This window comes from Mixophyes fleayi, chromosome 2, assembly GCF_038048845.1.
Source record: "Mixophyes fleayi isolate aMixFle1 chromosome 2, aMixFle1.hap1, whole genome shotgun sequence".
Taxonomy (NCBI): domain Eukaryota; kingdom Metazoa; phylum Chordata; class Amphibia; order Anura; family Limnodynastidae; genus Mixophyes; species Mixophyes fleayi.
The window spans coordinates 164,728,855-164,755,734 of NC_134403.1; positions in this window are offsets into that span (position 1 = coordinate 164,728,855).

The window sequence follows — 26,880 nt, forward strand, 5'->3', positions numbered from 1 at the left end:
GTATATATACGTGACTGTTGCAAATATCGAAATAATAGGTTATGAGCAACTTGAATTTTGTATATAGATACATCCATCACAGACATGGAGGCATTATCATCATAAACACGAAAAAATGCACCAGAGCCATAGGACGTGTAAAGATATGCATCCTAAAAGTTGTGTGTTAAGGATATGTTTAAGTAAAAATAGAATGATCCGCATTGTACTGCAATCACATGTGAACACCCCTAAAATGGGAGCAAAAGTTTAGGATCAGTTCAGCTCAAAATATAGCTGAAAGTCTTGTATATGTATAATGTTTTATGTTGCGCAAAAATGTACTTAGGTTAAACTCTAAATGAGTTCCTAGCTGTGTCTCTCTTGTGACATTCTCAGCAAGCTGCCTGTAGCCAAGTTTTCCTTAGCCAGGTAGCAAGTGCTAGAATTCTGTGCAGAGTTAAAACCTATTGAGAAGCTTTTACTTAAGGATACACAAACATAACAATATTACTTCCCATGAGCACTAGTATTACTGTATCTTCTAAAATAAAGGCTACATGCACCATGTGTTACCGGCTCTGAAGCAACATATTGAAAACCTTGGCAACAGAGAAAGAAGAAATAACTTATTAGTAGAGATGCCCTAAGAACTGGTTAAAAATTCAATTGAATTCCAACAGTTTGAGGGTCTTGAACATGTTTATGTATTTGCCGTTCACATTCAGGTTTGTAAAAATGCTTTCACCATTTGCATTCAAGATTTCAAGTTTGTGTTGATATGACCTGTTTGAGCTTAAATGGTTACATCTTATAGTAATTTAACATTGTATTAACTTAATTTGAACAGCAAGCATTAATTACTGTGTTCAATGTTTGCCATTCACATTAGAAAACTGTTAAAATGTAGCTATTTAGATCAAACATGTTCAAGCCTGTTCGACCATATGTGAACCTGGTTGATTTGAACTGGCTTGAACATGGTTGAACCTCTGTGTTTTGTTAAAATTTAGCTCAATTTGTTTTTTTTATCTGAAGCTTGAGCTTGAGAATTCCAAGCAAATCTTCGAACTTTAAATCCAATTCTGGATCGAAAAATGCTTTTAAAAATTCAAACATATAATGCTCATTGAATCAGTTTGCTCTGAAGACTTAAGGCCACCAAGCTATTAATCTTTAATGTACTGCCATTATATTATTTATTTATATATTATGAAATTAGATAACAATTAACAAGCCCTGTATCACAATCACGCAGAATGATTTCTCCAAATGATGCCCCCAAATGAGTGATCTGCCGCGTTAGGTCTAAACAAGACTAAGGGATATATTTACTAAACTGCGGGTTTGAAAAAGTGGAATTGTTGCCTATAGCAACCAATCAGATTCTAGTTATCATTTATTTAGTACATTCTACAAAATGACAGCTAGAATCTGATTTATTGCTATAGGCAACATCTCCTCTTTTTAAACCAACAGTTTAGTAAATATATCCTCAAGACAGATAAAGCACTTGACCAAGGCACCTTGGCAACCACCCACATGTGCTAAAAGAACTATATTTAGTATGTGATGGACTTATACTTATATATATGGAATGGTTATCAGTTGGATATGTGCCACAAAATAGGCAGAACTAAAATGGGGTATTAATCTTTAAAAAGTTAACAAAAATGGAACCAAGCAATTAAAAACCTATGTGCCTGACTTTTGTCTTACATAAAATATTTAAAAGGATTTCGAGGGATGCAATTCTAAATTACATTGTAGAAAATAATTGGATGACACAGTGTCAACATGGTTTCATGATGGACTGGTCATGCCTAACAAATATGATTAGTTTTGTTATGAAGAGTCAAGTTTCACATTGGATCTTGGTAGTGCATGTGAGTTGATATATTTGAGTTTTTGTGATATTGTTCTACATAACAATCTGTTCCATAAGATGAGATATTAGGGAGAACTGGTTGAAGCATATACGATTCTAGCTGTCATTTTGTAGAATGTAATAAATAAATGATAATTAGAATTTGATTAGTCGCTATTGGCAACATCTCCACTTTTCAAACACACCAGAAACTCGCAGCTTGATAAATTAGTAGTTATGGAACATATTAGCACTGAGCTAAAAATATTAATGGTGTACAACAGGGATCAGTATTGTGTCCCGTCTCTTTTAATCTTTTTTACTAGTAGTCTAGAATGTAAGGTGTTCATATTTACTGATGGCACAAAACCATGTAGGGTTCCTAGGTTATTACATAGGATAGAAACAGGATAGTAGCTTGAAACAGAAAGACGGACAAAATTGCAAAGTGGGCTATTACAAGGCAGATTAAACTTAATGTACATAAATGTAGGTTTATGTATCTAGGTGTAATAGTAGCTATGCTACATACACACTAACTGGAATACAACTGGGGAAATATGGGGTACAAGTTTTTGGCACGCATTTGACAAGTTGAGAAAAAGTGAGACAAACCCAACTGTGAGGTGTACCACCCCTCTCCCTAACAAGTACATTAAGGTACCTGACAGCTCAAGGGCTACAATTATTTTACTTATCCATTTATATCTGCTTATATTTTATTAGCAGTTTATGCCTATTATGCACTGATTTCAAGTTCAAGTAAAATTTATATTTAATGTATATACTGTTGCTGTCATTCTCATTAACCAATGTTGTACACTAAACATCTGAGAAAGTGATGTCAGCTTTGTTGTTATAGAATAAATCATGAAACACATAACAAGTACATTTGGTGAGTAGGTTTAAATGTAATAATGCAGCAGTTGAAAGTATAAGCATACTTTTTGCAGAGGAGTAGCTGCCATGGATAGCTCATTGAAAAGTTAAATTGTAAATGTTTGCAGGAAAAAAAGTACTGTTTGATCTTTGTCTGCTGTAGCATTTTGGATTCAAGCCATTGGTCTATAAACAACACTAAGGCATGTTCCATTTATTTTTGGAACCGGATGGAATGGGGCATTGTGTCATAGCCTAATGAGACCCAGACAACAAGGAGAAGGCCATTCCCACTACAAACCCAATGTGTTTTATTACAAAATATGATCCTGATCCAGAGCAAATGTCTCTTTTATTGTCTTAAATGTGTTGGATTCTGACATAACTACATAGACAAGCTATGTTAATTGTCTCTGTGACTCTATGACACTTTAACATTATAACAGCACTTGTGTGTTATAACGTTTTCCTCTTTATAACTTTTGGCCAAATGACTGCAAAAAAGCATATAGTTATTCAATTTGCAGCATTATGAATATAACAAAGTATGCTATTAAATGGGGAAACATAAAGTGATGTAAAATTCAGACTACTGTTTTAAAAGTCATGCAACAAATTTGGCCCCTATTTTTTTGTGCAAGATCTCCCTGTATTATCCTTACTTTTCCATATTTGTCTTTCATCCTTGTTTTGTTGATTAACATTTTTATAAATTCCAGCAGCACAGCTCTACTCTACAGTGATTAACCCCTGGGGATACCTCTTACAGATCAAGGCAAGTGATTGTAATCAGCCTGGGCTGAGAGCTGAATAGCGAGTACTGTAAAGGGAATGGAGAAATAACCCAAACTTTTAATTGCAATCATATTAGATTGCAGAACATAGGTTCTAAAGAACATTATATATATATATATATATATATATATATATATATATATATATATAGTTACAATAACAGTTATTAGTCACAGCCATCCAGCTTAGGGACGGGTGAATTCTCGGAAAGTCTTCAGGTACATGCTACATACTGCAGGCAGGGTTAAATGCTTGCAGAGTAAGGCTCCTAGGTGGAACATACACAGGTGGAGGGCAGGGTCTAAATAAATAATTAGACCCAATTAGTAGTTCCACAGGTTCATGTTCCCTTAGTGTTAAAATCTGCATACACTCAGGTAGATGGCAGACACTTAGGGGAAGACAGACTTAGGGAACAAGTTCTATGCAGGTTTTACTGGCCCGGAGACCACATAGCCATAAAAAAGTTCTATGGGTCTTGTTCTGTATATAAAATCATCTAGGAGAATTTCCAAACACCCCTGGAAGTAAATAAAGCTGAATAATATGTAATTAAAAAAAGAACACTCTTCATGCTAATTGTATTTAGGGATCCAATATATTCAATGTTCTTTTATATATTCAATTTACTAGAATTATAAAATTGCAAATACAATTAAATCTTAGTTTATTACAAACACACTAGGGGTAAATGTATCAAAGTGCGAGTTTGCCAGCGTGTTTAAATCGCGGCAAATCACGGGTTTTGAAAAAAAAACCTGAAATGTATCAAGCTGCGATTTTGACACTGAAGTTCAAAATCGCTGGTCATCTCTGGCGATTTTGTGCGATGTAAACACTCCCGAGTTTAGCTAACTCTCCTGTGTTTGGAAAACTCTCCTGTGTTGTAACAGTGAGTTGTAAACATATCACTGTTACACTGACCTGTCATACAGCTGCGGGAGCTCGGGCAGCTGTAAAAACTGTAAAGAATAGATCAAAGTGAAAAAAAAAAAAAAGCGTGGGGTCCCCCCACTATTCATGCTTAACCCTAGTGCTGCCTGACTAGTGCTGGTCCCGTGAAAATCGGGGAAAAATTTTGCGTGGGTTCCCCCCGATTTTCACTTTACCAGCACTAGGCAAACCAGCCAGGGTTGGCGGCACTATAGCAGTGGGACACACGGCAGGGGCCCCCCTGCCATAATGACTAACCAATCCTAGACTGTTCAGCGCTGGGCTGGATTCCCTAGGGAGTGGGGTCCGCCGAAAAAAAAACGAGCGGGCCCCCCCCTAGAAAGAACCAGCCCAGTGCTGATAGCACTAGGGCTCTTCCTACTACACCTGGGCTGTAGGTAGTAGGGTAATATGGCAATAAAGATTGAAAAAAATAAACAGACGCAATTTTGTTTTGTGGAACTACAAGTCCCAGCCAGCCAGGTTGCCAAAAACAGTGTGGCCATGCTGCTGCTTGTATAACTACAAGCACCAGCATACCCACGGCAGCCAGGGCATGTTGGCACTTGGAGAACCACAAGTGCCAACATGCCCTGACATCCCTGGCTTGCTGGGACCTGTAGTTCCACAAAAAAAAGTTAAATAAACAACAGCACCCTAGTAAACACCACAAACATTTATTAAAAATAAAAACCCCACAATAAACACTACGCTACTTGCGTGAGCTATAATACTGTAAATATAGCTTACACAAGTAGCATAGCGCATGCGCAATAAGCTACGTTACTTGTGTAAGCTCTATGTACAGTATTAGGTGATTCCCCCACTAGCGTAGTTAGAGCTTACGCAATGAACGTAAGTTCATTGCGTACCGGACCTCCTACTAGGTAGGAGGTGTTAGCGGCGGGTCCACACTTTTTTTATTTTTCTGCAATCAAGATTAAAGATTCGGGATGTACAAATATGGGGCCCTCCTGGCCGAAGCAAAGAAGACTTCAATCAACAAAGGGCCCCTTCTGGGCGAAGAGAAGAAGATATTATCCAAGCCTGGACATTTTGGAAGTATAATTATTATGGGACTGGGGCAAGCCTGGACATTTTGGGAGTATAATTTTTATGGGACTGGGGCAAGCACGGACCTTTTGAAGAAGAAAGAAGACATCTTTGGTGAGTATTTGGGGTGTTTTTATTTTTAATAAATAGATGTGGTTTAAATGAGGGTTATTAGTGTGTTTATTGTGGGGGTTTCATTTTTAATAAATGTTTGTGGTGTTTACTAGAGTGCTGTTGTTTATTTAACTTTTTTTTTGTGGAACTACAGGTCACAGCAAGCCAGGGATGTCAGGGCATGTTGGCACTTGTGGTTCTCCAAGTGCCAACATGCCTTGGCTGCCGTGGGTATGCTGGTGCTTGTAGTTATACAAGCAGCAGCATGGCCACACTGTTTTTGGCAACCTGGCTGGCTGGGACTTGTAGTTCCACAAACCAAAATGGCGTCTGTTTATTTTTTTAATCTTTATCGCCCTACTACCCACAGCCCAGGGGTAGTAGGAAGAGCCCTAGGGCTATCAGCACTGGGCTGGTTCTTTCTAGGGGAAGGGCCCGCTCGTTTTTTTTGGTGGACCCCACTCCCTAGGGAATCCAGCCCAGCGCTGAACAGTCTAGGGTTAGTTAGTCATTATGGCAGGGGGACCCCTGCCGTGTGTACCACTGCTATAGTGCTGTAGAGATGTGCCCGGTGCCCGTGAAGAGGGCGAAGACGTCCGCCAGCGCTGTGCCCCTGGAGGGGCTGAAGAGGTCCCTGATGGTGCCCAGCAGGAAGAAAGAAGAGGAGAAGAACTTACCCGTCCATCGATCCAGCGGTGAGTATCGTGGCTTCTTCTTTCCAGGTCCCGTACGTGGAGGAAGGATGAGCCAATCAGGGCTCATCTTTCCCCGCTGGCCAATCAGCGGCCGGATGCGCGAGCCAATCGCGGCTCGCGCCCGGCCATTAAAAAGATTGGCGCTGACGCGAGCCAATCAGCGCTTGCGCCGGCTAATGACGTCACGCCTGCGACTAAGTCAACAGGTGCCGCCATTTTGGGAGAAGTCCGTCGGCGGAGAAGAGGGAGGACGTCTCTTCCAGACGTCCAGCAACAAGATCAGCGGCAGCAGCGGCAGGGGGCCCTTGTGAGGGCCGTGAGCTACCCTGCCGCCCGAAGACTACAATCAAGCCGCCGAAGCAGTGATCGCCGGCGGGGAGCCCTTGTAAGGGCTGAGAGCGCCTCCGCCAAGCAGCCCTCAACAGCGCGGAAGAGGAGAAGAGGCGCCACCGGCTGGAGGGTCTGGAAGACCCGGAGAAAAAAGGCAGAAGATGGCGTGGCAAGTTGAGTATCCTGCGCGGAGCAGGTAAGTAGCCTCAACAGTAAATTCGGGCACTAGGCCCGTGGACACGGTCGGGCACAAGGCCCGTGGGGACAGAGTATTAGGGGCACAAGGCCCAGGGACTTGGGCACTAGGCCCCGATCAAGTAGGGGCCAATAGGCCATATTGTTGATAAAGGGGACAAGCCCCTGTTAGTAGTTAGAGAGGGGGAGGCTCAGAGCCCCCAGGTATAAAAGGGCACAAGGCCCTTAGTTAGTGGCCTAGAGGCCATAGGAGAGGCCACAGGGCCTGGTTAGGGGCTGATTGCCCATAGTCTTTTACGGGCACAAGGCCCTCAGTTAGTCAGGGAGGCCACAGGCCTCAGTAGGCAGGGGCTAGTGCCCCTAGGTGGCAGGGCACAAGGCCCTAGTTAGTGGGCTCAGAGCCCTGAGGTAGAGAGGGGGCTGAGGCCCATACTCAGAGCACAAGGCTCTGTATGTAGCTGGGCAGAGAGGCCCATGGTGTGTAGGGCATAAGGCCCTGGTGGTGTGGTAGAGGCGTGAGAGCCTCGTGAGTGTAGGCACGGTCCTGTGTGAGGTGAGCACACGGAGTTAGGAGGTACAGTAGAGCGGAGGCTCCTGTGGTGCTGTAGCAACCGGCTGGTTGACTAACGGCGGTGTGCTCTGGTGAGTAGCTTGGTAAAGTACTGTATACTGTATTTATTCTGTCTGTGCGGCGAGTATTGTTTGTATTACGGTATTTTGGGGTGTGCTACATAATTGTGTCCAGGGGCAAGACGTCAGGCCCCCATTAAAGGTAGGCTCTTGTTCCTGTGTTTTTCTGTGTTAACCTGTGCTGTGGGGGACAAGTTTAGTTACCAGCGTACACATAGTCAGGGGAGAACACATGTAGTTTTCCCGTCCCTTAGGTCCCTGGGGTCGCACTGGTTTCCAGAGGGGGTGACTGAGTGAGTCGGTGGCAGTGCAGCACAGCTCAACGCAGTTCCAGGGGGCGTCCCGTGGTTCCGGTTGAGAGTCCCAGTCCTCAGTTCCGTGCAGGTTATCTGGCGGTTCCGGAGTGGGATACGTGTTTGATACCTGGGTGCAGGCAGTCGGGCGGTTCAGTTCGATCGGCTGTTCCGGGCGGCAGTTTGTACGCAGGTTAGCGCGCTGTTCCAGTGAGCCTCAGTCGGGCCTCGTGCAGCCGGTCCTTAGGATCCATGGGTGACCCCATAGCAAGAAGGCAGCTTCTTGGTACGACCTGGGTGAGGGGGTTAGGAACCGCCCTCTGGTATAGTCCGGTAGTGTGTAGTGAGCAGTTCCGTTAGTGCACCACACCTAGTTAGTCATAGTTGTTTGACTTCGTTGCGTTGCCGACCATTAGAGTGTTGTTAGGGTCGGGTCGCTGTTGCAGTCAGTTTAGTTTTGTGGGTGCACACCTTTAGTCTCATCGTTAGCGCAGAGGGAGGCTGTGTGTTCTTGTCATCTGCAGGTGTCGGGAAGGTGCAGGAGAACAGGATCGTAAGTGGGAGTGTCCCGGTGAGTATCACGCTCGATTCCCCTTTCGGTTCGGCCCTCACCGGCAGGTGTGCGAGGTATTTGAGGCGGGACTAGTCCTGGTCTCAAGTGCCTGTAGTCCCCCGTGCCTTGGCAAGAGCAAATAGAGGAGGCGGCAAGTGAGCTTGGACTGACCGTGTCCTCGTTCTTTGCCGTATTCTCAGACAGCCCTTACCTGGTAGGCACGGCCGTAATCTCTGTCTCTTTCCTAGAGGGATGTGGTTGGAGGTGATAAGGGTTGCGGCTGCGGATCTGCTGGGATCGGGTCGCAGCTGGGATATCGGAGGCGGACTGGAGGTGACCATCGTTTACGGGGTAAGTTCTTTTGTGTTGCGTCTGTCCTGTTTCCCCGCAGGGGGCGCTACAGTGCCGCCAACCCTGGCTGGTTTGCCTAGTGCTGGTAAAGTGAAAATCGGGGGAAACCCACGCAAAATTTTTCCCCGATTTTCACGGGACCAGCACGAGTCAGGCAGCACTAGGGTTAGGCATGGATTGCGGGGGGACCCCAAGATTTTTATTTTTTCAACTTTTATCTGTTCTTTACAGTTTTAACACTGCCAGGGTAGTGTAACAGTGATGTGTTTGTACAACACGCTGCTATCAAGCAGCGTGTTGTATCTGGCGTGTTTTGATGCAAACTCTTCTAAGTTTGCTAACTTGCAGCTTCATACATTTGAGAGTTGTATAGCTGCAGTGGCAAACAGTCGGAAGTTTAAAATCTGGCGATTTTGCAAATAGCGATTTTGACAGAAGCAGAACTCTGGCGATTTTGCATGAAATCTCAGCTTCATACATCGGCGAGTTTCAACTCTCCCGAGAAAATAGCTGGAGTTGCAATATCGCACTTTGATACATTTACCCCTAGGTATGACTAATTTTATTGTGTACAATGGAATTTTCTTTTATCTTGTTGCTTAAAACAATATAATCACAACAAACATCATTGAGGAGTTCAATTAATGGATTTACAGGTCATGTGGTAGCATCTGTATTGGTGCAAACTTTTACAATGTCTGGAGATCAATTATGAATGAGGTAATACAGGGCAAGGTGGCACGTTTGCAGAGGAGCAGATGTTTGCAACAGCCAATGGGAAGAGATGGGCCAGTGAAGGCATTCCTTGATAAGCAAGTAGTAGGCACACCAGCGCACCTAAATTTGCAGAGCAGTACAAAGATGAGATTTATATTTTTGTGAACAGAGATAACTGAAATGATATAAATAGATGGAGAGGGCATATTTTAGTGATGTTCCTTGTGAAACAGCGCATAGACATTTTCATTCTGCAAAAAAACACTTGATTTTTGCAGCAGCTTGGAGCTGGTGGATATTGGATCTCATCTTCTAATTGCACTTTTCCAGTTGCACTTTGACTAATGTCAAAAAAAATCTTAAAACATATAAAGCCTGATTCATCAATGTAAGTCCCTTTGCGTACCATATCTTGCGTGAAATAATTGTTCACATGCTCATCAAAAGACTTTATGCCAATGTACACAATGGCATGCAAGTCATGTATGCAAATGACACTTATGACTGTCTATGACTTGAAGGGCAGAGTGGCTGAGGGAAGGGGTGGATGAATATAGGGAATGTACAGCAAGGTAGTACCAACGCACATGTGGCCGATTCAAGTTCTGGGTTTCTCTTAAGTATGCTTTTTTTTTAGCCTTATCGTTTGCACCAGCTCCAGGACAGATATAAGTGCTGACTGTACTGATTACTGTCTCGGCATCATCTTTGTATTAAAAACTACAGGTATGCATGTCACTAGATAGTACAGAACATGTGTATGTAAGACAAGAGAGGCCATGAGCCAAACACACTTAAACTCATATGTTTGTGCATGAGTCATTCACTTACCTATTCAGGGTTAAGTCTTCTGATGTCTTCCAGCCAATAATATCCACAGGGGAAAGGCCATAGTCTGGCCCATATATTCACCCCCAGTGGTTGCCCGGCCACTTTTATTTGTTGCACAAATTCCCTCCCTCACTTTCTGCATTTCCATGTTGTGGTTAACATTTTTGTCCCTCGACCAGGTGAGGCACAGTTGGCAGGAAAGATTTTGCAGTCAGCGACTAATTCATACGGTGCTATCGCTGATTATCCACAAGTCACTGCCCCTTTCATGCTTTGGTCCTTATGCGTGGAGGACCGCTTGACCTGTTTTGTGTGAGTACATCATTGTGAGCCCAGAAGGGGTGTAGTCACTATGACGCCAGATTGAGCAACAGCGAATCATAAAGGATTTTGTCCTGGGATCAGTGGTTAATACATGTTGGCCATACAGTGTTTGGTTTTGCTTTTAGTTGGTAGCTGACTTGCAATTTGCTTTTGCCACCACCATTTTCTTCTCTATTTCAATAAACTGTTGGCAAAATTTAAATTGTTGCTTTGTCACGTTGTTGTTATGCCGTGTTGTTGCAAGGTTTCTTTCCAACAGTGAAACAATTGCTTACAACCAAAAAAAGTTTTCAATATTTGTCGCTTTGTCGCGTTGTCGCTATGTGGTCTAATAGCTTACTTTTTCAATACTAAATAACTATGTAAGATTTGGCAGCTTTGCCTTGAGAGCTGTGGAAGATATTTGCCAACAAACAAACAAGCAAACAAACTTCTTCTTTTATAAATATATGTAATATATATATAAAAACAATTAAATATATATGTACATATATATATATGTATGTGTGTATATAGTCTGTTGTGCCTGTTAACATACGACAAGTACTGTTTAGGCAGAGTGCACTTATACTTATACTCAGATTCAAATGGAAATGTAACTTGAGATCCACTTGGATTTCAGTACGGGTGAGCATACGTTCAAGATGACTTTTTGCCAACTCTTCTGTCCTCTCTCCCTATTCCCGTTTCCCTTGTCCAACTTTCCTGTATTCTACCTCCTCCCCCCTCTCTTTTCCCACCCCCTTCCCTATCCCTCTCTTCTCTTCTTCTTTGCCCCTGATCTGACTCACTGCCCCTCCCCATCTTTCCCTCTCTCCTCCTATACCCCCTCAAACCCTTTCCCTCGAGTCCCCTTCGCTGCTCTTCTCATAGCGTCATTCTATTCCTACCTACCCCCTCCCTCTTCTTACCCCTTTGAAATCTATTCCCGTCTTTCTCCTGCCTCTCCCATTCATAACCCCCCTAATCAGCCCCATTTTCACTCCACTCCCACCTCTTGCTCCCCTCCCTCTTGTTCCCTGCCCTCTGATGGGTCCTCTCCTAGTTCTGTTTCTAGTCAAATTCCAACTCTCTCTCCCTGTCATGCCCCTCGCTCAATATCATACACACTCTTGCAGTCCAGCAACCCGAAAAACCTCATTCACATCTCTCCTTATCCTTCTCTTCCCCAATCCTGTGGTCTCTGAAATGCCAGGTCAGTCTGTAACAAATTAACCTCTATCCAATCTCTTTATCTCTAGATCTTTCATCCTGCTTACCATCACTGAAACCTGGCTACCCCCTGAGGAATCTACCTCTCCTGCTGCTCTCTCTATCAGGGGCTTGTCTTTCTCACACACACCTAGAGCTGGCGACTGGCAAGCTGGTGGCGTTGGCATACTTCTCTCCCCGTGCTGCTCTTTATGGGTACTCCCCCTTGAACCTTCCATCATTTTCTCCTCATTTGAGGTACACTATCTGCCTCTTCCACCCAGCCCACCTCTGTGTTGCTGTTATCTACCATCCTCCTGGTCCAGTCTCTCACTTCCTTGATCAGTTTGCTACCTGACTCCCTCACTTTCTCTCCTCTGACTTTCCCGCCCTCATTTGGGGAACTTTAATATCCATATAGATAATCCATCAGACCCTGCTGCTTCCAAACTTCTCACCCTCTCCTCCTCCCTTGGTCTCTCTAAATGGACCTCCTCTCCCTCCCACCACAGTAAAGACTCCTGTCATCTGGTCTTTCCACACATCGGCACTGTCTTCGACCTCATTAATTAACATTTTACTCCTCCCTGGTGTCACTCCTCTCCCCCATCATCACTCTTTCTTGTCCTTATGAGGATGTCTCCTTCCATAATCACACCCTTACCACAGCACTTGAATTTGTCATCCTGGCTGTCACTATCAAGCTTCGTTGGTCTCCACCTCAACCGTGGCTCTCAAAACTTACCTGCTATCTTCAAAAATGCAGAATGGCTCTGGAGAAAGTCCCTCACTCATGCTGACTTCTTCCTCTTCAAAATCATACTTGCCTCTTACAGTTTGGTCCTATCACTCTCTAAACAATTGCAAGGAAGTTACCTGCTCATTTATTTATTTAAGTCTGGCAGCCCTCCTCTTAACACCCTTGTCCTGGCTTTCACCCCTAGTCGGTAACACCCTATTTGTGTCTCCCCCTTTTCCTTAGGCTGTGAGGTCTGACAAGCAGGGCCCTCATTCCTTGTGTTCTTAATCTAATATTTCATCACCCTCTGTACCTCTTGGCCTGCTTCCTTAGTCCTGTTTTTTTAAGCTTACATCTACTTCTCACTGATTAGTACCATCACTCTCACCCACTGTCCCACAAATAAATTGATATGCATTGCCATGATACCTGTATTTTTAACTCATTCAGTACGTCTGTCACGGGCACAGGAGTTCTACCCAGTATTCACCAGATGATAATGCTTACCAGAGGGGCGGATTGCACAGCGATCCTCTGGGCAGCAGGGTGAATAGTTGGAACTCTATACAACAACTGGTGGAGAAGGAATGTCAATGGAGTAGATAAGAGTCAGCGACTTGCAGCTATAGTGGTAGGAAAGTCAGCAACTTGCAGCTATAGTGGTAGGAAAGTCAGCGACTTGCAGCTATAGTGGTAGGAAAGTCAGCGACTTGCAGCTATAGTGGTAGGAAAGTCAGCGACTTGCAGCTATAGTGGTAGGAAAATCAGCGACTTGCAGCTATAGTGGTAGGAAAGTCAGTGACTTGTAGCTATAGTGGTAGGTAGCAGGGAGAGTCAGTGGTCTGCGGATAGCAAGTTGTACCACTGCGAGGAGGTAAGGACTTGTCCAGGTGCAGATAAGTAGAGTAACAGCAAATAGTCTATAGCTGTATGTATACAGCAGTTGAGCTGAGAAGCTTGTCCAGAAAAGATATGCAGGGTAATCCAGCAGGAAGCTGAAGACACGGGCAGGACACAGGAAACACCTTCAGAGACTCACAGGAAGTGAGAATCAAGATCAGGCAATGATACAAAGAGCACAGGTGCCTTAAATAGGAAGAGGTGATTGATCCACCAATTAGATTAAAAGCAAGGTCAAAAGAGCTCAGGGATCCTGCACATGCGCAATCCGATCAAGATGGCGGGCGGCCGCGGCTCAGGACAGGCGCCGGCAGGAAGGAGAGAGAACCAAGCACAAGGGCAGAGGCACTCACGGTCCGGTGAGTGACAATGTCTTATCTTTGTATTTTGTTCTTCGTGCATAATGTTATGGATCACTGCTTTATGTATATGTCATGTACGGCCCTGAAGACCCTTTCTGGTGCCTAAATAAAAAAAATATTAATAATAAAAATAATAATATCCATGTGAGACCCACAATCGACAAAATACTGTAAATAAATGGACACTTTAAATTATTTTTTTTTTTATTGGATTTCAGGGAATCAGCAAGATAATCACTGGGGAAGTGGAGGGATAACAATGTTAACAAATTCTTAATAAATAAAAATTTTTATATAAATATAACACAATAAAAATGACTCAATTTGATATCTTCCAGTTTACTAATTCAGTAAAAACTCAATAAGTTATCTATAAAGTTATAAAACTGGTCTCATTTCTTAAAATTTGCAGAAAGTACAACTGTTATATAATCACATTTTTGCATGGCAATAAATACTTGAAAACTTGAAATGAAATGATCTTACAGCTTAGAATATTATATCGCACACTGCTCCTTTCTAATTCCATGTTGGACGGTTGTCATACCTGTTGCCCAGGACAACCATCTTATTTCGGGTTGCACGGTGTTCCTTCTCTCTCGATCGCCATATTGCCTTCCCTACTGCGCATGTGCAGCCTCGGCACTTTTTAAACGTCTCCTGGTTCCACATTGGCTAATTACCGGCCTGTGCACTATTTTAACCGCTTTCTCCTGTCTCCCATTGTCAGATCTTCAGGTCTCGTACCTGTATGGATACAATCCTTCCTGTTTCCTGTTTGCATTTTGACACCTGATCGCTTCCTCGCACACCTGCCTGCTGCTTCCTGTGACACCTGTATCATCATCGTGATCCACGGCTGTATTGGTAGCACATCGTGCCTTTTCATTGGTCGTGTTTGTAGCCTATAGCCTCTTAGGGATCTCAGCGCCTCTGACCTGTGCAGTACATCGCCCATATGATTCTAACCGGTGTCACCTGTTTCACGATTTCAACAGTGGATATATCTCAGTGTCTCGTGCAGTATCATCTGTCCTGCCCATGGGCTATCCAGCCTGCAGGGATCTCAGCGATTAGTCATTTATCGTGTCCTCGTTTCTCTAACCTGTTCTTATAATGACCAGTGATTATTCTGCTGAGTATCGCGTCTCATCATTGATCCTGCTCTGGGCTATTCCGCCTCCCAGGGATCTCAGTGCACAGTCCTCTCAGTGTATCACCCTTTCTACTGTTTCTGGTTCATCGATTCCTTAGCATATGTTCGTGTTTAGCCAGCATTATATCACACCTCATCATTGATCCTGTATCTAACCTTCGCTACCCATCTGGGACTTTAGCGCTCCTACCTGCTGTAGTGTCTTCCACAGTTTTCCTGCGGAACTACTACAAGGCATTGGGCATCATAATAGATCCTGTCTCTGGGTACCGGCTCGAGGGATCTGAGCTCACCGGTATATTACGACTCTGCACAGACACTTCTCAGACTTGTGAATGGTCTGCTAACTACAAGTCACGTGCTTCTCTCAGCGCATGGTTCCTGTCATAATCTACTTACTCACCTGCCACTCTCCTAACAACTGCATGCTTGCACTTCAGTAGTTTTGGCATAGCTACTCATCTCCATTGACTCGGTTTCCGTCTTAGCCTGCTCTGCGCCCCCTAGAGCACTGCGACCTGTGGTTGGAGAGCAGCCAAATCCATATCTCATTGCAGGGATCCCTGGTGAATACCTCTTCTTCAATTAGACTCCGCACCTCTCAGGGGGTAGACATTGCCTAGCAGGCTTTGAGGCCCATCCTGAACCTGAACAACTTGCCTGGCCGTGAGAATTAGGGGCTATTAAAAAAAATTTCCTCTGAAGAAATCACTTTTATGTGATGAAACACATCAGGAGAAGGGAGCTTATGATCCTTTAACAGCACGAAGATTATTACTATCCATTCAGTCTGCCACGGACTTCCATCCACAATTTGAGAACCATCAGTATTTAACTTATGTTCAAAAACAGAAAACTAGTTTGCACCCCTTGCATTGTAACATGGTTTTGTCCAGGAGACTGAAATAAGAAGTTTCTCAAGTTAAGATCCTTAATTAATCAAGCCCCTTGTTCCGTCTGTAACTCTGCTTTTAGTGGCTGTACTCTAATTTCTTCTCACCCCGTTTTCCTTCTCTGTTATGACATTTACAGTATCAACTTCCTCTCGTTTACATCCCTTCACAAATGTTTCTCCTTCTCCTACCATAAGACCCTATCCTCAATTCCCCGCATTCTTTGTTTTTCCTGCTGAATGTGGCTTTTGTTCATATTTATTCCTCCTGTTACATTATCTGCTCCCCCTTCTATACCAATGGCCACCAAAAGGAATTTCGGGCCCTGATACATTAACTTTATGAGGCTCCCTCCATAGATGCTTTTGGACTTAGTTTGTGCATCGCCATGAAGTGTTGGGGTGTGGCCACATAAGGGTATGGCTGTTCAAAAGGTCTGCAGGGCACTATGTACAGCTGTGGCTCAAATTTTATTTGAGTGGTGGGAGACTCTCTTTCGCCAAATCATTGGGGTTGTTGTCTCCAGTCAGGTGCGAGCAGCTGTACTATGCTTGTGCCAGTCAGTCGTGATGTTTTTCCTACTAACAATTTTTAAAGGTACTGCCCGATCACATAATTGCAATAATTAAAATAACGAGTTACTATTTTACATATTGTAGTTCTACAATGGCTGAACAGCATTTTAGGAGAAAAATATAAAAGGGATTGGTCCTAAAGTGGCAAAGTGTTGGATGAAGAGACAATTCTATTGTTTTCACCATGCTTATTTTTTCGTAGATCCGCAAACCCAGGAACATTACTTTTTTTTACAAAGAGAGGACAGTGCGTATGCACCTTGAAATTTGCTGAGTGGGCAAAGAGTAACACTTGTGCATAAACAGGAGTACAAATCTGCATTTTTTTGTGGTTTGTATATAGGTCTTTGTCCATGGAATATTTTAACTGACAAGATTGTGTTCACAACTTTCATACAATGAATATTTTTGCAGGGCATGTTATATAACCTATTAATTGTTGCAATTAGCCAATTAAATGCCAGGTAAACCTCTCAAATATTTGTTGTTGTTGAAATAAGTGATACACCTGACAAAACAGTTACATTAGATCAATTTTGTTTTGGCCAAACTTAAGCCTATGTGATAATTCTATTTTTCATTTGTTCTTTTTTCTCCTAAACATTTTTTTAACTTGGCAGTTGATAAAATATTTGTTTCTTTTTAATCAATGCATTTTAGAGAATCTTATAACTTACCAAATTGTTGATTCATTTTTACTCATGTCAGGATGATAAACACTAGTATGCATCTTTCAGATTATCCCACCTTTTTATGTATGAAACCACACTTTAACACCCACTTAGCTGAATATGATCTTGTGGGTTCACACCATGTTTTGCGCTATAGGAAATCCATTTGTAACTAGTACATTTTAAGAAAAAAATTATATGTATTTTTGTGCTTTGCAGTCACTGAAAAGTTTAGCTAAAAATTCAGTTTGGAGCAAAAGATTCTTTACAAATATCATTATTAAACAAAATAGTTTTCAAACTATTTTTGTTGAATAACAAATGCTATATAACAATTCTAAGCTAACAGATTGAACATTTTTAAACAATAAACAGCTTTTTATGCCCTTGAAATGAATTATGACTTTTAGCTTAATCTAGTAGTAACATGTTGTATTAGTAAATCGCTTCATCAAGTACAACTATTGATCCAATATTACAAATGCTTACTCAAATTAATGTATGGTAGAAAAGTTCTAATATTGTTTAAGCATGGCTTCGTATTATTATTATTTTCTTTTCTTTTTATGTTATTTTTGAAACTAGTTACATTTTAGGAGTCTTAATTTAATTTGTCTATTCTGTTTATTTGTGAGTGCATTTTAGGGATTTCCAGTATTTTCAGTTAAATCATGGGGGGTATATTTATGGAAAAGTGGAGATATTGCCTATAGCAACCAATCAGATTCTAGCTGTCATTTTGTAGAATGCACTAAACAAATGAAAGTTAGAATCTGGTTGGTTGCTATTAGCAGCAACATCTCCACTTATTCAAACCTACAGTTTAGTAAATATACCCCAAAATGTTAGTAGTAAATCAACCGTGATGCAGTTTATAAATATCATGGTATTTCTATGTACATCACTGTCATGAACGCCCAGCCTGTCCCAGATACAGCAATCTGAACAGATGGCCGTGACTGGCGTCACCTTAGTCACTTAGCAATGAATACACCTTGAAGGATTTATTATGGTGTTCATACGTTCACCAAAACCACTTATTAATGTTTCACACTTAAATCACATACACATGTAGCATGAGCCTCCTTGGGCTTCGTAAGTTCACAAAGAATCATGGACAAAACGCTAGATAAAATGTATTTAATCTGAAAAATGTTTCCAAGGCCTAGTTACAAAAAATTAATAACATGACATACAATATGTTGCACACATATGTTTCAGAAAATAAAATAGGAAATAAAACCAGAGTCATTATTTACTCAGTCAAGACTTGGTGTGTATGAGGGAACACAATTGAGATATTGGGACATTTCAGTCTTGATAGACCCCCTCATGAAAATGCACACGTTATTTTCTAAGGCAGAAAATTTTAAACCTTTCTCCCTATAGCTCTCACCCCACACCTTTGGAGTTTAGCTGTCAATAAGGATAGATTGATCTCCCAAATGTCCCAGGGCTTTCAAAGTGAGCTAGGGATGTCCTGAGCGCTGGAATGTTCACAGGACCTGAATTCTTACCTCTGCTCGTTCAGCTTGGCTGGTCAAGTCCAGCATACCAAAAAAAACTTCTCGAAGATGCTTATCTTTCTCAGGATAATTTCAAAATATTATTGACGCTTGCATAGGTTCAAACTCATGTCATTTAGCAAAGCACATGTTGAGATTTCATTACAAGGTTATATAAAATATTCACATTGTCATACATGAATTCAACAGAAACTAACAATCAGTCATTAGATATACTACCTAATCGTCATACTAATTTGTTGCAAAAGTGTTTTGGGATTTGAAATGTAGTGCTGTAACGATGCATTTTAGAGTCCACACTTGTGGCCCCCAGCTTGGTGGAAGCGATAGTATGCGAAGCATTGCCAGGTCGCTGGTGTGTGTATAGCCAACCGACTGCAATGACATTAGTGGGAGCTCTGCCAGCAGGACAGCACATGTGTCTGGTGCAAACACACAGCATCAATAGCAATGTGCAGGCATGAACAAAGGGCAGACATGCAGGGGATGCTATCCTGAAAAGAGAGGAGGTGCTGTTCTGAACCAGTGACAATGAGTACTGACAGTTGGAGTTACTCTGAGCCATTCCTCACTTTACACAGATTATCATGGTAACATGGACTTTGATCCTTGTTTTTGCATTCTGGATGAAGGCACTTATTCCACAACCCTAGTTTTTGCTCTGTAATTAAAACTATCTTGATATTTACAGTCAACTATAAAAAGCTAGTAAGAAGTAACATGAAACACACTTGCAATAATTTGTTGGACAGTAGGATCCCCACTACAGAGTAAAATTTAGCAACCCAATCATTTCAACACTTTGTGATCCATTTATGTATACTGCTGCAACTATTCAATTCCTTTTAATTAACAATTAATATCATATTGATTTCATGAATGTATATTCTATAGAGTGGTAGTGAACTAAAGGCTTTTTTCATCCTTTTGGGAATGCTTTTGATGTTGATAGATCGATATAGGTGACCAAACAGTGTGCTGGCTCTCTCCAATTTATGTATCTATCTATCTATCTATCTATCTATATACAAAAATACAGATACCACACAGGGGGTGCTCAACCCATTTCTGAACAATAATAAATGTCTATTAACAAGGTAAATACAAAGTCCAATTGACAGGAGGCAGCCGGTTCCAAATCAGATGGTGAATCTGGAGAATCTAAGACAATATAAAAAGAACAGGGCGCCACATAGTGTATTACCAAACACAATATACAAATAGAAAATATAGGAATTACCACAATAGATTCCCTATAGTGATAATGGTGAATACCAAAATGCAGATAGTATAAGAAAACCACAAATGTGAGTGCAATAAATCAATTCCCAAGTGAAATCACCACATATAAGCGATTCTGCGTACCAGATAGAGAACTTGACAAGCTCAAAACGTGAAGCAGGTGATATTTCACAGTCAGCTATGGCATAGAAGGACAGCTCCTCGACGGGACAATCATCGATTACAGATGTATCTTCCTCCTCTGCACTTGGACAACTTTGAACACCTCCTCTCTCTTCAGCACCACGTAGTCACCCTCGTTGATCAGTTGGCCAGGGGCAGTCACGGAATCCGCCAATATATTGTTAATCTGCTGAATAAATTGTTTGCAAAAATACTACACCATATGGCTTTCTTATATCTTTCCCACTATTGAGCGGTGATGCAGCAGTTATTAATAGAACATACTATATTTGCATCTTGTCTCTGCGAGCAAAGGAAATCACCACCTGGGATGACTGAGGAGCCTATATACAGATAAGCTGTTATTTTACTTATTTCTGGTACGCACACTACTATACTATTAATCTACACAGTGTCTCATCTGATTTGCTGATATATGCTGCTATATGCTGATAACCACCTGCATTACTACTTTTCTCGGGACTTTGTGTTCTCTGGTCTCTCTGAGCTTACTGACTATATATACACAATTATCTGTCTTTACACCTGAAGGCGCCATCCTTCCATAACTTATCATTTTGATATATATATATATATATATATATATATATATATATATGCTTAGTGGCGTCTGTGTGTGGAAAAAAAAACCAAGTTGCAGCGCCACCTGCTGGGCAGAGTTATACACTGCCCTACTAAATTCTTAGTGTGTGTGGGGAAAAAAAATCAAAAAGGGCTGAAATTTGGTAGGGCTTAAACTCATTTTCGTGGGGTAATTTTACCTCATGAACACACATGTTGTCGAGGCGTGCGTTAGTGTGTGTGTGTGTGTGTGTGTGTGGAAAAAACTATTTTCTCAGAAAGGGCTCATCCAATTGACCTGAAATTTGGTATACTGACATTATTTGACAAAAAAATTAGAATAGTCAAGTCAGTTAACTTCCATCCTCCCCCCTTCCCCCTGTGGGAGGGTAGTAAAGGCTAAATTTATGAGTTGAGGGATCAAACTCATTTTCGTGAGGTAATTTTACCTCATGAACACACATTAAAAAGGGCGCTTGCGTCGGGAAGTAACGATCTTCCCCTGAGGAGGCCTGGGCTAGGCCCAAATGCATGACAAGAACCTTTTTAAGACCTTAAGTATCTTGATTTGACTAGAATGCATGAGTATCATGCACGGGTTAACTTGTATATCTATATATATACATATGATACGACACTCCTCATTCAGTACAGATTATCACAGAGACATAGGGCAACTTTGCACAAAACCATGTTGAATTGGAGAGAGAGGTATATTTAAAATGTATGGAGAGCATTTAGTTGGGCTAGGGCATGTCCTTAAATCAAATAAAATGTTTGTGTAAAAATTAAGTTATCAAGTATTTGTGTGCTACATTAAAAACAGGCAGTATTTAACTTATGTGCAAAATAATAAACTAATTTTCACCCCTTGCATTGTATCATGGTTTGTCCAGGAGAAAACGTACTCCTTTTTTTTGCTTTGCTCTCCTTGAGGCCCATAGAGTGTGTTGCATATGCTGCATCCAGGGCCTGATCAACCAATAGACTGATCAGGCTGCAGCCTGGGGCGCTGGGTCCTGGCGGCGGCACAATCAATTTTTTTAGCTTAATTTTTTTTTTTTATCCTGTGATCGGGTTAGATCTCTGATCATCATTTCCCCCCTGAGCCATCGGGCCGCCCTTGGTCTCAAGGGGGCGGCCGCAACTGTGACTGTTAAGCATTGCAGGCAGCTAACAGCAAATCGATGCTGTTAGCTGCCCTGACATTGCAGCTGTGGTGCTAAGTTTAGTATGGTCACGTGAGATCTCACATCTCTCTTGCGACCAGACTAGCGTTAGCTGCCTGCAACGCCTAACAGTCACAGTCGGGGCCACCCACTTGAGACCAAGGGCGTCCCGATGGGAATGTCTCTACATTGATTGCCTGTATTTCAACAAATCCAATATAAAATTCTTCTACTAACATACAAGGCCATCAACAAAATTGCACTGACAACCTCCCATTCTCGGTTAAAGGACTTTTTTTCGGGCTACACCCACTTTGTGGAATTCCCTCCCTCGCACAGTAAGACTTTCCTCTAATCTTCAAACCTTCAAGTGTTCTCTGAAAACCTACCTCTTCAGACAAGCTTATGATATTCCTCAACCACCATCTTAATCTCCCTAGATTGCCCTATTGCCACCCTCTTCACAGCTAACACAAGACAACAACCCTCTGACCAACATTGCTACACACTCAGCCCACTCAATATTTTTACCTTTGCATTCTAACTGTTCCAGTGTGCAATATGATGTAGCACATGCCCTTGTGTTTCAAACTCCCATTGTCCCATAGATTGTAAGCTTTGCGAGCAGGGTTCTCTTACCTCTCTGTCTGTATGTATTACCAAGAACTGTTTTATTAATGTTTGTTCCCAATTTTAAAGCGCTACGGAATTTGCTGGCGCTATATAAATAAATGATGATGAATGGCTAGGGGGAGTCATAAATTGGCAGCTGTAGGTTGAGAAAATGACTGAGGGGGGTAAGCAAATGGGTGGGCATGATCTCTGTATTGTGTGGCATTCATGAGGATGCTCTCTAAAGAGCCTAATCATTAAGGGTTTGTAATTTTTGCACATTTTCAAAATCGGCCCCCAACTTTTCAGAAGACAGCTAAATGATGACAAAACTGCAAGAACAACAAGAAAGAACAGCAAGAACAGGTAAGAGAATCTGTTTACATTTGCTTGCTGAACAAATTTCCTTTAATTATTTGAGGGGGGGGGGGTGCGCTACATGTGTATTAGCCTAGGACGGTAGAACCCTTAATCAGGCCCTGGTCGCATCACCATTGTTATGGCTATAACAATGGTGATGCCATATAGAGATATATATATATATATAGAGAGAGATATATATAGATATATATATATATATATATATAGATATATATATATTTAGATATATATATATATATCATAGCAGAGTGTGAGTCCTGAGAGGGTTAACCATACCTTGAAAACATTTAAAATAGTAAAGGACACAAGAAAATAAACTGATACCGAAACATATGTACAGAAATAAGTCATAGGCTCATTGTTAATAGACCTATTGTGGGAGAAGACTGACTAGCAGTGTTAACGTACTGTAAAACTGACTTCAGTTGTATTCAGAGTGTTTGGTTTTATTTACATCCCCCACACTAAAAGTTACCACTGATATGGAAGTGAATACCAGTCCCAATGTAATTAGCAAAAGAAAGTTCACACATTTATTTTCGGAACCTGCAAATATAAAAAGTAAAAAGGAGAAAATAATAATGTTAATACTATGTCATTAGTTTTACTGAAGCCTTAAAATGAAGCTTTCATTGCACAACTTTTAATTTCCCTAAGTAAAATCTTAATGAAATATTTACATCATCTTACTGTCAATATGACTTTAATGAGGCGCTGGAGGAACACACAGTAATGTGTTGCGCAAATTACATCACAAAGGTCAGTAGGTCCTAGCAGATTCAGTATTTCTTTTATTCTCAATGAGAATGTTGTCAGAGGATTTTATTAGCAGTGTAAAGAGCTAAATATTTACATAGTGCACGTGCTGTGCATGCTAAAAGGAAGTTTGTTAGTATAATGTAAAAAATCCATAGCATAGAATATAGCACCTCATCCAGAAAGAATCTGACAAATTGCAGATAGTAAATAACACTATCAGGGTCAAACAATGGATTTTTAAAGGGAGGTTCACAAATAATATTGCTTGGACCAACATATATGTGTCATAAGTGAAATTGTAATAAAGCTTGTTCAACATATATAACATTTAGTTCAATATATTTGATATGTATATTCTGAAACATATATACACCGATTAGCCACAACTGTAAAACCACCTGCCTTATATTGTGTAGGTCCCCCTCGTGCCACCAAAACAGCTCTGATCCATCGAGGCATTGACTATACATGTCCTCTGAAGGCATCCTGTGGTATCTGGCACCAAGACGTTCATCATCATCATCATCACCATTTATTTATATAGCGCCACTAATTCCGCAGCGATGTACAGAGAACTCATTCACATCAGTCCCTGCCCCATTGGGGCTTACAGTATAAATTCCCTAATATAGACACTCATTCACACACAGACAGGCAGACAGACAGACAGTGAGGGAGAGACTAGGATCAATTTTGATAGCAGCCAATTAACCCACCAGTATGTTTTTGGAGTGTGGGAGGAAACCGGAGCACCCGGAGGAAACCCACACAAACACAGGGAGAACATACAAACTCCACACTGATAAGGCCATGGTTGGGAATCGAACTCATGACCCCAGTGCTGTGAGGCAGAAATGCTAACCACTAGGCCACTGTGCTGCAGCAGATCCTTTAAGACTTGCAATTTGTGAACTGGCGCCTTTATGGCACTGACTCTCTTTTCTGACTTTTTTTTTCAGCACATCTCACAAATGTTCAATCGGATTGAGATCTATTGAATTTGTATGCCAAGTCAACACCTTGAACTCTTTGTTATGTTCCTCAAGCTACTCGTGAACAATGTTTGCAATATGTAAGGGCGCGTTACCCTGATGAAAGAGGTCACTGCCATCAGCGAAAAAAGTTGCCATGAAGGGGTGTACTTGGTCTGCAACAAAGTTTAGGTACCCAAGGTTTACCAGCCGAATATTGCCAAGAATATCATACTGCCTCCACCGGCTTATCTTCTTCCCATAGTGCATCCTGGTGCCATCTCTTCCCCAGGTAAACAAGGTACATGCATCTGACCATCTACATGATGTGAAAGGAAATGTGATTCATCAGACCAGGCCCCCTGCTTCCATTGGTCCATGGTCCAGTTCTAGCAATTATGTGCCTATTTTAGGAGCTTTTGGTTGTGGACACGGGTCAGCTTGGGTACTTTGACCAATCTGCGGTTATGCAGCCCCATAGGCAGCAAGCTGCAATGCACTGTGTGTTCTGACACCTTTCTAACATAGCCAGCATTAACTTCTCCAGCAATTTTTGCTAAAGTAGCTCTTGTGTGGGAGTGGACCAGACAGGCTAACCCTCGCTCCCCATACACATCAATGAGCCTTGGGCGCCCATGACACTGATCACGGCTTGTCCGTCCTTGGACGACTTTTGGTAGGTCAAGTGCATACTGTAAATACCCCAAGACCTGCCATTTTGGAGATGCTCTGACCCAGTCATCTAGCCATCACAATTTGGCCTTTGTCAAAATCGCTCAAATCCTTGCACTTGCCCATTTATCCTGCTTCCAATACATCCACTTCAATAACTTATTGTTCACTTGCTGCCAAATATATCCCACCCTTTGCCAAGTCAGTGTTACTCACTTCACTTGTCAATGGTTTTAATGTTGTGGCTGATCAGTGTATGTATAAATAAATATATAAACAAAACATATTTAAACAATCTCCATTTCCTAAAGTGTGACTTACCAATGTGGTCGGCACACCGACTTTTATTCCTTCAATTTCATGAAGGTCCATGCTGGAAGAAGTGCATCCCCAGCCCCAGCTGCGGCTGGGGATGCACAGCAACTCTGTTTCAGCCACCTTGCTGTAGTTTAAATATAGAGAGAAGCAGCTGTTGCTCTTCTCTGCACAATAAGTAGTGTGGCCATGGGAGTTTCGAGCCATAGAGGGCTGGTTTCCCAGACAAATGGAAAGTCCCCCTAAGTGAGCGCATAACTATAGTAACTATAGTACTATAGTAACAAATTGTTCATGAATAAAACTTCTGACTTGGTCAAAATATCTGCATTGAAAAATAGTGTTAATTAGTAATCCAAATATTATAAAGCACTTGTGTTATTATTTCTGTGGAACACTGTAGATTTGTACATGTGAGGAGTTCTCTGCAAAATCTCTGCCTGTTACATGATAAATGAAGAGTTGCATAGGGATGAATGCACATAAATGCCAGGCTTGTAGGCTTCAGTTGCACTTACCTCCAGGTGTTAACCTTTTCCCTGGCTTGTTTTGAATGATATCCAATACACTTCACTGGTAGTGGCAAAATATGCCTATATAGCATCCAAGAACAAGAATTTTTCCCTCGTTCACTTCAGGAAATCAAGGATAAGAATCTGTCTGTCACACTCTGTCCTGCAATCAGGTCCTGGCATACTTACCCATTCCACGCAGGGCTCCACTCCAATGCTGAGCTGCACAATCTCCCGATGGCGGCCAACATCTTGAATTTGGGTCTGCACATGTGCAGACCAGTTTTCTTTTATAAACTTACTCCTGTGCTGTAATTAGCTCCCTCTCTTTCACAGGATATTTAAGGCACCTGACAATGCAGCCAGGTGAATGTTCTTTGTGTTCATTCCCTTGGAAGTGCAAGGTGTGGCCCCCAGTGCTCCCTAGGATATACCTGCACTACTTACCTGTCTGCAGATCTCCATCTCCTGTGTGCTGCTCGCAGAACTCTTCGGTTCACTGTTCAGCTTGCTATATAGTGATACCTTTCCACAGACTATAACCTCCTGTATGCTGCTCGCTGTTCCAGTGTCTCTTCAGTCCACTGTTCAGTAGAACTCATCTGCAGATTGTCACCTCCTCATGTTCAGCTCGCTGTCTTGTGATACCTCTCCACAGACTATAACCTCCTGTGTGCTGCTTGCTTTTCCAGTGACTCTTTGGTTCGCTGTTCAGTGATACTCCTCTGCAGACTTTCACCTCCCTGTGTTCCGCTTGTTGTCAAATGGACATCGCTCTGCCTGCTATTACCTCCAGCACCCTGCTCACTGGACCTCTCTGAGTGCTGTTCAGTGGTACTCTGTGTCATTATTCTCCTCAATGGCTCTCGCCTAGAGCTCACTCAGAGGGCCGCGACCTGTGGGGTAAAGGCTGCAAAGTCCATACCTCCTTGCAGGATCCCTGGAGAAGAC